Source organism: Amblyraja radiata, chromosome 5, assembly GCF_010909765.2.
Source record: "Amblyraja radiata isolate CabotCenter1 chromosome 5, sAmbRad1.1.pri, whole genome shotgun sequence".
NCBI classification, from domain to species: Eukaryota; Metazoa; Chordata; class Chondrichthyes; order Rajiformes; family Rajidae; genus Amblyraja; species Amblyraja radiata.
This window is the reverse complement of record NC_045960.1, coordinates 11,142,091-11,156,344: the sequence shown is the minus strand read 5'-3', so window position 1 is coordinate 11,156,344 and position 14,254 is coordinate 11,142,091. Positions and strand designations below refer to the sequence as shown.

At 42.6% G+C, this 14,254-nt stretch overlaps 1 protein-coding gene across 6 annotated transcripts in view; it reads left to right on the top strand.

Annotated features, from left to right (window-relative positions):
* Positions 1–14,254, top strand: part of LOC116972972 (phosphofurin acidic cluster sorting protein 2-like) — a 164,135-nt gene that overhangs the window by 57,343 nt on the left and 92,538 nt on the right. The window contains exon 1 of one of the 6 annotated variants that reach the window (XM_033020581.1): positions 7,237–7,313. The exons of the other annotated variants lie outside the window; for them this stretch is intronic. The gene's annotated coding sequence lies outside the window, so the exon portion shown is untranslated. Of the gene's footprint in view, positions 1–7,236; positions 7,314–14,254 lie in introns of those variants that run through there. 6 annotated transcript variants of the gene reach the window in all.

Sequence of the window (14,254 nt, the reverse complement as noted above, 5' to 3'; positions counted from 1 at the left end):
CCTGGAGGCAAAAGGACTAAAGTTCAACACAAACCACAGGGTAACAAATGCTTTGCAGAGCTCAGTGTGAGAAATAAACTGGAGTAAATCTGATTCAATTGCATCACACATAATTATAAATTTCAAAGCATTAACACAGACTTGGCTGGAAACCAGGCAAGAATGAGACAAAGAGGAGGATGAGTGACAATGAGAATGAAGGAGAAGTGGTTCAGAGTCATTCTGGTTAGAGATTAAATATTTCAAACCTGAAATGGTACATTATAATAGAATCATACAACATGTAAGCAGGCCCTTCGGCACAACTCATCTATGTCGACCATAATGCCCTATCCAAGCTAGCCCCATTTGTCTGCAACTGGCCCATATTCCACTAAACCTTTCCTATCCAAATGTCTTTTAAATATTATTGTAACCTGCCTCTAACTTAATCTGGCAGTTTTTTTCTATATACTTACCATCCTCTATATGAAAAAGTTGTACCTTAGTTTAGTTTAGCCATACGGCATGGGAATAGGCCTTTCGGTCCACCGAATCCACGCCAACCAATGATCACCCACACACTAATTCTATCCTATTCTCTGGGGACAATTTGCAGAAGCCAATTAACCTGCAAACCTGCACGTCGTTGGGATGTGGGTGGATACCGGAACACCCAGATAAAACCCACATGGTCACAGGGAGAACGTACAAACTCCATACAAACAGCACCAAACCCGGGTCTCTGGTGCTGTGAGGCAGCAACTCTACTGCTACGCCACAGTGCCACCAGTTTCCTATTAAATCTTGCCTCTCACCATAAACCTATGCCCTCTAATTCTTTTGACTTTTCTCACTTTTTTCAAGTCAAAGGTGTGACCATGGGCACATGACATGTGCCCCAGCTATACCTGTCTTTTTGTTGGTTACATTGAATAGTGCTTTTTCCAACTGTACCACAACACCATTCACCAACTCTTCCACTGCTATATTGATGACGGCAGCCTGAAATTGTGCAGAATTAGTTGATTTTATCTGCCCTACCTTGGACTATCTCTGATACCTCTCTCCCTTTTCTAGATCTTTCTGTCTCCCATCACAGCAGACAGACTATCAACTGATGTCTACTGCAAACTCATTAACTCCCTGTTACTTTGAGCACACCCAACCTGCCTCCTGGAAGGATACTACCCCAAATTCTCAATTTCTCCGTCGCAATCTGCTCTCAATAGGAGGCTTTTCACTCCAGTGCATCCTCTTTCTTCAGTAAACATAGATTCCCCCTCTGCTGTTGTGAATTGATCCCTCACCCATATATGTTCTGTTCTTGCACTGCCTCTCCACAGATGGAACATAGCTAGAGTTTTGGTCCTGACCTTTCACTCCAACAGCCTCCCATCCAAAACATCATTGTCTGACATTTATGCCACCTTGAACGTGATCCCGCCACCAATCACATCTTCCAATGCCACCGCTTTCCGCAGAGACCGTACCCTTCACAACTTCTTGGTTCACTCATCCTTTCCCGCCCAAATTACTGCCTCCCCAGCTACTTTCCCATGCAACCACACGAGATGTAAAACCTGTCCCTATACCATCTCCTTCACCTCCATCCAGGAACACGTGTATCCTTCTATCTAAATGGCGTCAAGTTGGGAAAAGGGGAAGTACAACGGGATCTGGGGGTCCTTGTACATTAGTCTATGAAAGTAAGCATGCAGGTACAGTAGGCAGTGAAGAAAGCGAATGGCATGTTGGCCTTTATAACAAGAGGAATCGAATATAAGAGCAAAGAGGTCCTTCTGCAGTTGTACAGAGCCATAGTGAGACCACACCTGGAGTATTGTGTGCAGTTTCGGTCCCCTAATTTGAGGAAGGACATTCTTTCTATTGAGGGAGTGCAGCGTAGGTTTACAAGGTTAATTCCCGGGATGGCGGGACTGTCATATGCTGAGAGAATGGAGCAGCTGGGCTTGTACACTCTGGAGTTTAGAAGGATGGTTAATGCAGTGATGGGTACAACACCAAAGTTTAAAAGAAAGATCTGATCTAATAAGATTTGTGGCAATCTGTGGACTATGGAATGAGGATGTGTCTGTGAGCTGACGTTTGGTCTCTGCAAAATAGAAGTCAGTTTGCCAGACCTCTACAAAGTAGCTCCCACTAGTCTGTGGGCTTGATGAGACCTGAATTGTTGCAGTGAGTGAAGTACTGCACATTCAGCTGAACTAGAATTGGGCAGTCATTCAGGATTGTCCCCTCGATTGGCCACTATGTCCACAGTCAAGTTACACATATACTTCCCCGAGTGAATGAGTGATGCACACCATTTCACTTTATTACAGACTCTGAGGTTTCAGATAACAGTTTCCCCAAGCATAGTGAAGCCTGTGCAAATATTAACTTGCTTATCAAGTAGACAGAAAGTGAATGCTTCATTTACATTTCACTTTTGAGTTGTATTGCCAACAAGGCCACTTAAAAGAGTAGCATGGAGTATGACAGTAGAGGATGTGATAATTGAATCTACAAGGAACTGCAGATTCTGGTTTACAGAATAAAACAGAAGCTGCTGGAGTAACTCAATGGGTCAGAAAGCAACTTCGGAGGGAATAAAGAGGCGACATTTCAGGTTGGCATTCTTCAGACTGAAGATGGAACCTAACCAAAAACATTGCCTATCCATTCCTTCCGTAGACACTGCCTGACTCGCTAAATTGCTCCACCTTTTTGTGTTGTTTATTTGTGATAAATGAATGATGGAGGATGCTCTATAGGATACAATATCACCTTTCAGGCACAAGCTGCTCCTGCAAACCATCAATTTTTAACAGCTTCCCAGGGACAGCATTGTGATTGCAACCAAATGCCTTAAGACCATCAATTGCATGAGGAGATTTTTGCTGACAAAAGATAAGAATTTCTAACTAGTATTTTTCTCCAGACTGGAACCAATTTAGGTCACTGAGCATTGGGCCGAGGGCTCCAGTGACGGAGTTTGTGGCCAACTCAAGTTCACTCTTCACTGCAATGTGCAGCTAGCAGCTGGAGCCGTGCTGATTACTCTCAGGAACCATTACATTAAGTCCTCATTCATTCTGTTGATGGATCAATAGGATGCACTCCATCAAAGTGAAGGGTAACATTCAGGGCATACTTGTACTTTGAATGATGTTGCTTTTAACAAAATCATCGCTTTCTACTTTTCTTAAGTACTTGCTGGCAACTGACATTTCAACAATATAACTTTTATATATTAACTAGCATGGTCATGTAGTTCTTATCCCAGAGAAACTATTGCAAAGAAATGGGCCCTTTCGTACAATCTCCGACTGTACCATCCAGGCTGACTGTGATGCGTAATTATGTTGATCCCATTTACTTTCATTATGCCAGTATCCCTCTAACCCTTTCCTATCGAAGTATCTGCAAATATCTTTTCAACATTGAAATAGTATTTTCACCTTCTTGTCTGGCAACTCATTATAGATAACTGCCTCCTTCTGCTTGGAAAACATACTCTTCAAATCTCCTTTAAATTTCTCCTCTTTCAACTTAAACCTGTGTTGTTCCAGATTCCCCTCCCCTAGGACAAAGTCTCCGACTACCCTCATAATTTTATAAACTTCTATGAAGTCAATCCTCAGCCTCCCATTTTGCAACAGGAATAAACACAGTCTCTCCAATCTCTCCTTATAGCCCTCCATTCCAGGCAACATCCTGGTGACTTTCTTCTACACTCGCTGTATTGCTACCACACTCTTGGTTGCAATGGAGAGAGTGCAGAAGAGATTCTACTGCTCTCGTATCCTTTTTCATCTTCCACGTTGAGAAGAGGAGGACTTGGGCTGTTGGAACTTATGTAATTATGGGCATATTCAAGAATTTGAATGCAGTACCAATAGATGCCTGTTCATTCTTTACTCATAACTGAATCACTCCACCCCAGGCAACAAAATGCATCGTGTTGCACTTGTCACATTACATTGCTTAATCTCATTATTCCTAACAAGAAATAACAGCCAATAATTCTCAAAATGAAATGTTATTTGCTACCTATTTGTCCATTCTACTAGCCACACCACATATTTTTGAAGTCTGTCTGTCCTCATAGTGCACTATACCAAGTTTTGTACCGTCTGCCAATTTTGTGAATTTAGAAATTGCGCCTTGCACACCAAAGTCCAAGCCATTAATGCATGTTATGAATAGCACTATACCCTGCAGCAGCCTCTGAGGAATACCATGGTGCACAACCATTCCTCCCCCCCCCCTCCAAAAAAGGACCAATTTTGAATTCCCACTGCTGCAGTCTCTTGTTCCATTGCCTTTGTATTCAATAGTTTGAGAAGTCCATGGCTATCGCATTAACAATATATCCCATAACAATCTTTTCCATAATTTCATATCAAAACTAGCATGTCATAGAAGCACAAGTAGGCCATTAGGCCCATCGAGTCTTCTCCGCCATCCAATCATGGCTGATCTATCCTTCCCTCTCAACCCCATTCTTCTTCCCATAACCCTTGACGCCCTTACCAACCAAGTATCTTTCAATCACCACCTTACAAATGCACAGTGACGACCTCCACAGCCATCTGTGGTAATAAATCCACAGAATCCACAGGTTCACCCCCCTCTGACCAAAGCAGGGTCCTCCTCATCTCCTTTCTTAAGGTATGTCCTTTTATTCTGAGGCAATGCCCTCTGGTTCTAGATTCTCCGACTAGTGGAAACACCTCTCCACATCTACTCTGTCCAGACCTTTCACTATTCGGTAAGTTTCCATAAGGTTCCCCCTCATCCTTCTAAACTCCAGCGGGTGTAGGCCCAGTGACATCAAACGCTCATCATATGTTATCCCAATTATCTGCTGGATCATCCTCTGGACCCTTTCCAACGACAACACATCCTTCCTCAGATATGGGGCCCAAAACTGCTCATAATACTCTAAATGTGGTCTGACCAGCGCCTTATAAAGCCTCAGCATTACATCCCTGTTTTATCCTTTTGAAATAAATGTTAACATTGCATTGGCCTTCTTTATTATCGATTCAACTTACAAATTAACCTTTTGGGGATCCTGCACAATCACTTCCAAGTCCCTTTACACCTCCAATTTATGAATCCTCTCGCCAAAATGGCTACGCCTTTATTTTTACTACCAAAATGCATGACTGCGCATTTTGCTACACTGTATTCCATCTGCCACTTCCTTGCCCACTCTCCCAACATGTCCAAGTCCTTCTGCAGAGTCCCTGCTTTCTCTGCACTACCTGCCTCTCCACCTACCTTTGTATCAACCGCAAACCTACGTACAAAGCCTTCAAATCCCTCATCCAAATTCATTGATATATTTCACAAGAAGCCAACCAGCAAAGGCCTCCTTTATTCCCACTCTTTGCCTTCTGTCATTCAGCCAGCCTTCTATCCATTCCTCCCACTAATACCATGGGCTCTCATCTTCTTTCGCAGCCTCACATGCGACACCTTATCAAAGGCCTTCTGAATATCCAGGTAAACAACATCCACTTACTCTCCTTTGTCTATCCTGCTATTCAATTCCTCAAAGAATCCCAACAGATTTATCAGGCAAGATCCCTCCATGCTAACTATGCTAACTTCGGCCTATTTTATCACGTGCTTCTACATTCTTGGAAACCTTATCCTTTAAAATGGACATTAAAATGTTACCAATCATTGAAGTCAGACTAACCGGCCTATAATTTCTCCTCTTTTGCTTCGCTCCTTCTTAACATTAAGTAACATTTACATGTTAAACTCTTGATACTAGGTTAGGTTTATAGAGTCATATATAAATCTAGTATAAGTTTATAAAAGTTTAACATAAACAGGCCTTTTGGCCCAACATGTCCATGCCAACCAAGATGCTCCATCTAAGCTAAGCTAAGCCTCCTGCACTACAAGAAATAAAGATCTAGCCTGAGAAAGATCTAGCCTGAAATGCAGATCTAGCCTGCAGCTTATGACCTTGAGACCTGGCAACATTTTCATAAATCTTGTCTGCATTTTTTCCAGCTTAATGACATCCTTGCTATAGCAGGGTGACCAAAACTGAACACTATAATATAAAATGCAGCCGAACCAACTTCTTGTACAACTGTTACATAACTTCCAACTTCTCTATGAATTCCTTGACTGATGAAGGCCAATATACTGATACCACTAGCTACCTGTGACACCACTTTCAGGGAACTATGTACCTGTACTCCATCGATCCCTCTGCTTTTCATTTCTCAGGGCCTTACAATTCACTGTGAAGGTCCTGCCCCAGTTTGACTTACCAAAATATCACACATTTATCTGCATTACCCTCTATTAGCCATTCCCCAATCCACCTGTCTAGATGTTCAAGATCCTGCTGTAATCTTTGATAACCACCTTCACTATCTACGATACCATCCACTTTAATGCCATCTGCAAACTTAATAATTATGCCTTGTACATTCTCATCCAAATTATTGATATAAACCACACATAGCAATGGGCTTGGCAATCATTACCATTCGTTACAGGCCTTCAGTCTGAAAAGCTTCCTTGCACCACCATCCTCTACTCCTTTCATTGTAGCCAATTCCGTATCCTGACAGCTGGCTTTTTTGAATCCCATACAACCTAACCTTCCAGAGCAGCCTATCATGTGGAACCTTATCAAAGGCCATGCTTAAGTTCATATAGACAAAGTCTATGGCCATGCCCTCCTCAACCCTCTTGGTTCTTCAAAAAATTCAACCATATTCGTAAAACACAATCTCCCATGTATAGAACCATACTGCCTAAGCAGCCCGTCTATCCAAATGCATAACAAATCTTATCCCTCAGAATTCCCTCCTGTAACTTAGTGTCCACATTAGGCTCACATTTCTGTAAATCACAGGCTTTTCCTTGCACCCCTTCTTAAATAGGGGCATATCATTGGCCACCCTCCAGTGAGCCGGCACTTCACCTCACCTGGGCCTAATGTTAGTGTCACCTGAAAACTTACTAAATATGCCGTACATTCTCATCCAAATTGTTGATATAAACCACAAATATATCTCAGCCAGGGCTCCTGCAATTTCTTCTCTAAATGCTTTATGCTAATGCCAGGTTGCTCTTATCAACCACATCTGTCCAAGTGATTGTTAGTTCTTTCTCTGATTATTGTTCTGTGGAAACTGGGATTATTCCCCCATCCTTTTTTCTGAACAATGATGTAACTTTTGCAATATTCCAGTCCTCAGGCACTACCTCTGAATCTACAGGTCTTTGGAAGATTATGGCCAGGGCCTTTACTTCCCTCAGCAACCTAGGATGCATCCCATCTAAACCAGGTGACTTAAGTGCAGCTAACCTTTCGAGTATTTCTTCTGTAACAATTTTTAACTCATCTAGAATCTCAACTACATCTTTTTTGGAGATTCAAAACGCATGTTCTTCCTTAGCACCTCAGCCAGTGCCTCTGCCTCCATGATTTGTAGATGTTCTGCTTGGTCTATGATCAGTCCCACCTTGGGATGTCTTTTTTCTCTATTCTGCTCTATTTTAACCTCTTTCTGATGACCTCAAAACTCTTGCTTTAACTTATCCACTTCCCTCAGGGGAATGTACCTAGATTACAACCAAACTCTCTTCTCCCATTGTTGAATCATAGCAGAGATTTCTATAATTAGAGGATGTAGGAAGTTTATGGGAATTGTTTATTTCATCCAGAGCTTTGTTAGAATCTGGAATACACTGCCTGATGAGGTGGCAAAGAACCTCAAAACATTTAGAATTTAGATAAAAACTTGCGATGCCAAGGCATAGAAGCCATTGGGAAATGGGATTAGCATAGATGACCAGTAGATGCAAAGTAGATTAAACGGCTTGTCTCCATGCTGTGTGACTTTGTGACACTATCCTTTCCCTAAGTAATTCTAAATCTTAAATGGTTTGATGTTGCAAACATTGGCCAGCCATCATCATCCTCAAATATAACTTTGGTGAAATTTGACCAAATCATTTTAGCTTGGGCTGGAAATTGAGGAGAGGTTTTTAATCCCAGGACACACAGATCTCACCAAATATGATCAGGTAGTTGAAACTTTGTTGGACTTAGTTGCACAGTGATTACTATTGCAGTAAAGATTCACAAGGATACTGGACTTGGAATGGAGTGCTTCCGTTATAAGGAGAGATTGGATAGGCTGGGACAGATTTTCTTAGCACGAAGGAGGCTGAGGGGTAACCTCAAATGGGATTTGCATTGATAGACATCTTGAACAGCATGGATGAGTTGGGCAGAAGTCCCTGTTTGTGTGCTGTATAGCTCTGTGAATCTATGAAACAGTAGACCTGGATAAATGAATTGTTGGTACTGTTCTACTCCCTCCATTTAAGGCTAAATAATTAAATACATCTAGATCTTGTATCAGAAGGGGTTTGTGGTTAAAAACCCTCTGTGCTGACACTTCCCTGTACGAGGTGAGATGTTAAACCTAAGCCCCATTACATCCCCGGGTGGGGTGTCAAAGACCACATAGCACACCCGTGAAGAGTCTGGGAGTCCTCCCAAAGGGCTTGGTCAATATTTAACCACTAGTCAGTATCAATGAAACAGATTACCTGTCACTATCATGGTACAGTTTCTGGGAGCTTACAGTACAGCAATGGTTTGCTCTGTCCCTTCTGTTTATGCACTTTGTTGGCTGTGAGGTGTTTTGGAATGCTCGCATTATGCAAAAAGATGTAGATTGCAAATATTCCTTTTTTTAAGAATTTTTAAATAAATTCATTATCCTTTTGTTGGTACACATGACAATTAAACACTCTTGACTCTTTTACTGGCAACAGTGGATTCAGTAGACAAAACATTGCATAGACTTGCACAATGTGCAGGCTGACGTTAATGCAAAATTGCAGCAGGAAATGAGTACCACTAATAATAAAGGAGACAAAAGGGCAAAACTGGCCGTAGGATTTTAGCGTCACCCAAATGAAGAAAGGTGTTAGGTTTTGTTTAGTTTAGACATACAGTGTGGAAAACTGGCCCTTCAGCCCACCGAGTTCATGCCGTCCGTTGATCACCCGTGCACTAGTTCCATGTCTTACACAATAGGAGCAATTTACAGAAGCCAATCAACCTAACTGCACATCATTGGAATGTGGGAGGAAACCATGGCGCCCGGAGGGAGGTCTTCCTGCATTTCTAAGCTTTAAACTGCAATCAAAACCTAGACTACATGATTTGCAGACATGAATGCTTGCTGGAATTTTCTCCTGGTGCATATTTTTGTTGGCTTACTACACTTACCCATTAACTGGGAAATGGGTATTGTGCTACAGATTCTACAGCGCTTTAATGTGAATGGTGACCGCTGTGACACTGAGAAAAAGCCTGTTGGAACTTGAGGGACTGGGAGTATCCAACACTCTACATTAGAACAGTATATCTCTCTCAAATTCATTGCTTGCAATTCTGATTTTAAGATTTTAGTAGTGAACAATATGTAATCGTAATTATTTATATGGATGACTTGGCTTCATGTTAAAATTGTCTCCCCTTGCCCCCTTCATATGTGCTGTTTGTCTGATATATGTAATACCATTAGAAGCTTTCAGGACTTTATTCAGAAGGGACATATTGCCAGTGGATTTAAGTACAACATGTCTTACTTCAATTACATGGAACTTTCAGTGTTATGCTCAATTTTGGTACCTATATCCAGAGAAGGAGATACCAGACTGAGCCTTTGATGTGTGGGCTTTTTGGGTGGAGGGAAAGGGGATGATGTGTAATTTTAGGAGAGTTGGAGTAGGCTCAGATTCTCCCTAGAGTTTAAAAAAATGACAGGTGACTTAATTGAAACATACTAAAAATTCAAATAAGGTTTGATATCGTTAATGTGGGGTTTCTTATATAATTTAACTACAGAAAGAGGCATTCAGTCCTTTGAACCCATGCCAGCTCTCAGAGCATTTTCATCATTCCTTCACATGCCTCGACTATACTGATTCTTCTGCCACCCACCTACACTGTGGACAATATAACCAGAACCCACCTGCAAGCCTTTGGGGTGTGGGAGGAAGCTGGAGCACAAAGGTGAATCTCATTATAGTCACAAAGAGAATGTCAAACTCAACATAGACAATAGCCAAAGTCAAGATCAAGCTTGGGTTGCTGGAGCTGTATGACATCCTCAAAAGCTTCCCCATTGAACCTATGCCAGCTCTCTTCCCTTGGCTAGGGTCTACAACCAAAGGCCAGGATTATAGCATTGGATGTGGGATTATAGCATTGAGAATTATCTTCTGTCCGAGGTGATGAATCTTTCGCATTTCTGACCAAACGGGGCTGTGGGAGCTCAGTCATTGATTTCAGTCAAAATAGAGAGCTTGTAGATTTCTGATTATTAAAGGATGGGGCTAACAAATGGTACAGTCATACAGCACAGAAACAGACCCTTTGTCCCAACATATCCCTATCTATGCTAGCCACACCTGCCCACATTTAACCCATATCCCTCTCAATCTCTCTTATCCATGTACAAGTCCAAATGTCTTTTGAATATTGTTACAGTACGAGCTAGATCAGCCATGATCTTCTTGAATGGCAAATCAGGCCCAAAGAGCCAAATAGCTTACTCTTGCGCCTCTGGCAGGAATTGGTACTGGAGCCTCAGATTTTCACAATGCATATATATCCAGGTTTTGATGAGGATAGTAAATGTAGCATTCCTAAGTTTGCTGACAATAGGAAACTGGGTGGGATTCTCAGATGCAAGGAGGGTGCAAAGAAGCTTTCAGTCCAGTTGAGCAGGCAAGCATATGGAAGATGCAGTATAATAATAATAATAATAATATAATTATAATAATAATAATAATATATTTTATTGTCATTGCACATAAGTGCAACGAGATTTGGGTATGCAGCTTCCATCCGATGTCATAACTTAAATAACTAATAAAATTTAGATTTAGATACCCCGAGAACATGGTTTGTAAAAAGAACATTACAACAGTAAAATAGTCAAAACAGTTCAAACAGACTAAAGTGCAGATGTGTCTGTGCGACGTGACTATCCAAGGGAGACAGTCCATGGGGGTGGGGGGCACTCAGCAGGGCCGGTTCAGAGCCGCTGTAGCTCTGGGAATGAAGCTGTTCCTGAGTCTGGAGGTGCGGGCGTAGAAGGCCTTGTAACGTCTGCCGGCTCTAATAAGCAAACATGTAACCAGTAGTAGAAGAAACAGGAAGCCAGAGTACGATGTTAAGGGATTTAGTGTCCTTTTACATAAGTCACAGTGCCGCAGCCTCATGGCACCAGATACCTGGGTTCGATCCTGACCTTGGATGCTATCTATGCGGAGTTTGTACATTCGTGCTGTGAACGTGTGGGTTTCCTTCAGGTGCTTTGGTTTCCTCCACAGTTGGATTGTAGGTAAATTGGGCTCTAAATTGCCCCTAGTGTGTAGGGACTGGATGCAAAAGTGGGTTAACATAGATCTAGTGTGAATGGCCAATCGATGATTGGCTTGGACCAAACCATGGTAAGTCCAGTGTGAGGTGTTGCACTTTGGGAGGTTGAAAGTTATGTATAGAATTAATGGTAAGTCCAATAACAACAGTAATGTACAGAAGAATCTTTGGGTATAGGTCCATACCTCCCTGAAAGCCGGAATATGCTTAACTTCATCGATTGGGGCATAGAGTATAAGAGTCAGGGAGTCACGTTGCAGCTTGATAGGACGTTGGTTACTGTAGTTCTCTTTTGAAGTATTGTGTACGGTTCTGGTTGTCCCAGTACATGAAGGATGAGGAGGCTTTGGAGAGGGTACAGAAGAGATTTAGCAGAATGCTGTCTGGAATAGAGGGTATTAGCTAGCAGGTGAGGTTGGACAAACTTGGATTGTTTTCTCTGGAGCATTGCAGGCTGAGGGGATATCTGATAGAAGTATATAAAATTATGAGACGTGTAGATAGGGTTAACGGTCATAACTTTTTTCTCAGGGTGAAAATGTCAAAGACTAAAGGGTGGGTATACCTTTATGGTCAGAGGGAGAAATTTTAAAGAAGATGTGCAGGGCAATGTTATCACACAGAAAGGTGGGTGACTGAACGTGCTACCAGGGGTGATGATGGATGCAGTTATGATATTTGCATTTAAGAGGCTTTTGGATAGTCACATGAATATGCAGGGAAATGGAGGGATGTGGATCATGTGCAAGCAGAGTTTAATTTACCTTGGTGTCATGTTCAGCACAGACATTGTGGGCTGAAGAGCCTGTTCCTGTGCTAGACTGTTCTATGGTCTGTGTTCTTTGTTGACTATCATGGCAAGAGGTTTTGCTGCAGGAACAAGGATGACTTGCTGAGAACTCATCTGAAGTAATCTTTGTAGTTTTAGTTGCTTTACATATTGAATTGAATACATTTTATTAGTATACATACAAGGAACTTGCCTTGGTGCTTTGCTCGCAAGTAACAACATGATATACAGTAAACAATTAAGAATAAAACATAATTTAAACATGTGTAGAATTAATTAAAATACCAGAGCACAAGGAGGCTACAGACTTTTGTTTGTTGAGTAGAGCTACTGCTCTTGGAAAAAGGGTGCTTTTATGTCTGGCTGTGGCGGCTTTGATGGTCCGGAGTCGCTTTCGAAAGGGAAGTGCTTCAAAGAGTTTGTGGCCAGGGTGAGAGGGGTCAGAGATGATCTTACCCGCTCGCTTCTTGGCCCTTGCAGTGTACAGTTTGTCGATGGGGGGAAGGTTGCAGCCAACAATCTTCTCGGCTGATCGAACGATGCACTGCAGCCTTCGGATGTCATGCTTGGCAGCTGAGCCAAACCAGACCATGATGGAGAAGGTGAGGACAGACTTTATGATGGCAGTATAAAACTGGACCATCATTACCTGTGGCAGATTGTGTTTTCCCAGCTGCCGCAGGAAGTACATCCTCTGTTGGGCCTTTTTGACTGTGGAGTCGATGGTGGCCCCTCCATTTAAGGTCCCTGGAGATGATGGTTCCAAGGAACTTAAATGACTCCACAGATGTGACTATGGTGTTGTTGATGGTGAGTGGGGGGAGGTAGAGCTCTCCTAAAGTCTACAATCAATTCCACTGTCTTAAGAGCATTGAGCTCCAGGTTGTTGCGATGGCACCAGGATGCCAGATGTGTCACTTCCTGTCTGTAGGTAGATTCCTCCCCATCCTGGATCAGTCCAATCAGGGTTGTGTCTTCTGCAGAAGCTTGCCAGAGGAATCTGTGGAGGTGCAGTCATTGGTGTAGAGAGAGTAGAGGAGAGGGGAGAGTACGCAGCCTTGCGGTGCTCCTATGCTGAGGGTCTGCGGGTCTGAGTTGTGCTTTCCCAGCCTCATATGCTGCTTCCTGTCTGTTAGTAAGTTGGTGATCCACTGACAGAGGGGATCAGGCACAAGTCAACTGGGAGAGTTTGGACTGTAGTAGCTGTGGCACAATGGTGTTGAATGCAGAGCTAAAATCAACAAACAAAATCCTTGCATAGGTCCCCTGGCAGTCTAGGTGCTGGAGGATGAAGTGCAGGCCCAGGTTGACTGTGTCATCCACTGATCTATTGGCACGGTATGCAAACTGCAGGGGGTCCAGCAGGGGGTTTGTGATATTTTTCAGGTGGGCCAGCACAAGTCTTTCAAGGGTCTCCATGATTACAGAGGTCAGTACGACAAGCCTGTCGTCAGTAATCCTTGGCTTTTTGGATACAGGAAAGGATACGCTTATGATAGAGAAAATGTGGCGAACAATCCTGCCATCTCACATTGATTCCTGAGTATGAAGACGAATTGGGGTCGCGAAAGCAGTCATTCACTTAGTTCAGAAGGATTAACCTACAAACCTGCAAGTCTTTGGAATTTGGAAGGAAATCGGAGAACCTGGAGAAAACCCACTCAGTCACAGGGAGAACATACAAACTCCGTAGTTAGGATTGAACCTGGATCTCTGATGCTGGAAGGCAGCAACTCTACTGCTGTGCTACTGTGCTGCCGTTCACTCCATATGATATGGCAGCATCTGTGGAGGGAATGAACAGATGACATTTCAGGTCATGTCCTTTCTTAGACCGATCGGATAGAGCAGTTTACCACAACCACAACCACTTTCTCAACTTGCTGTATCTTATCTCAAATATATGGGACAATGTATGATTTTATCAGGTCATTTAGGGAATTTGTTCCAGGTGAAAAATAGCTGTTGAATAACTCGAGTAAATAAGGCAGGAAGGTATTCCCAGACTAGGATTTCAGCACTGTGGT